Source organism: Lycium ferocissimum, chromosome 1, assembly GCF_029784015.1.
Source record: "Lycium ferocissimum isolate CSIRO_LF1 chromosome 1, AGI_CSIRO_Lferr_CH_V1, whole genome shotgun sequence".
NCBI classification, from domain to species: Eukaryota; Viridiplantae; Streptophyta; class Magnoliopsida; order Solanales; family Solanaceae; genus Lycium; species Lycium ferocissimum.
This window is the reverse complement of record NC_081342.1, coordinates 35,373,666-35,375,117: the sequence shown is the minus strand read 5'-3', so window position 1 is coordinate 35,375,117 and position 1,452 is coordinate 35,373,666.

Below are 1,452 nucleotides of genomic sequence, written 5' to 3'. Positions count from 1 at the left end.
TGGCTTGTTTATTCTATTGATTTTATGATGTATGCATGATACTAATCTTAGTCGCCCTATGATAGCTACCGGTACATAGTGTTTGTACTGATACTACCTTGTTGCATTCTTTTGAGTGCAAATTGTGATCCAGAGACTGCTACCCGTCATCATATCTAGCGTTGATGTCGTTGCTGACAGATTTAGGGTGAGCTTCTATCCATGCAGTGTTACACCTCGTAGTTTTGTATGTTGAGATTCGTTAGGTGTTAATTGTTCAATCGTAGACACTGGAGTTATTTTCTAGGATATATGAGGTTATATACGCCTATCTTATAGTTATGAGGGTTTAAGTTCATGTAATAAGCAATGGAAGGATTGGAGAATAAGGGAATTACTGAAATTAAGTTTGTTGGAATTTTGGAGAAAGGATGGGCAAGGTTTCGTACGGTAATTTTTGCCTAATTTGATAAAGGAATATCTTCTAGTACATCAAGAGTTTTGAAGTGAAACTAAAGTCCAAATTGGAGTTCAAGAAGTCTAGTTTCAAACGCAGCAAACCACGCGTCGATCCAACATCAGAATCAAACGTTATGAGCATTTCAAGACGGTACACGCGAGCAGGATTAACCACCGAACGCACTGGAGCGGCACGAACGCGCAGAGGAGCACTGAGCAACTCTGCGCGAACGCGCCCCAAGGCTGCGCAAACGAGCAGAGCAATTTTTAAGTCAGTTTCCACTGACTTCAACACACTATATAATGGTCAAAACCCTCATTTTTTCCCCAAATGATTCCCCAAAAAGCTCAAAGATATATATAGGGGTGTGTGTGTGTCATAAAAATTGAGGGATTGGAGTGATTTTGAGAAGCAGAGTATTATTCGAGGCTCGGGTAGCATATAGTTATGATTATAGTATCGTATTGCGGTGTATCTTAGCTTGAATTCAAGGTGGACATTGAAGATATTGCTGTTCTACTTAGAAAAAGGTATGAATCTCTCCTTAATGATATTGATTTAGGTTTACTTACGAAGATAGGGCTATTAAATAGTCCTATAATGAATTAGTTGGTTGTGAAATTGGATAAACATTGTGTGGGATGTTTTATGGAGTATTTTGGTATTGATGATAATGTTGGTGATGTTAGTGTTGTTGTTGGTTGTTGGTATTGTGATTTTGGGCTAGGAATATAAACAAGGGAGATGCTGCCCGAATTTCGACAGATTCTAAAAGAAATTAATTTGAAGGCTTAAGACAAACATATAACGATAAGCCTAAAAATAGTATGAATGGTTTTATATGTATATTACGAGACTACGAATGATCTTATGTAGATTGCAAGACAGGAAGTAAGTTGGAAAGTCAAGAAGTAAGCTTCAAGTATGTTAAGGTTGTTCTTTCATTTCTTGGCATAACTCCATATATGGTGAGAGCGTAATGAACCTTATGACTAGAGATTTGTCAAAGTAGA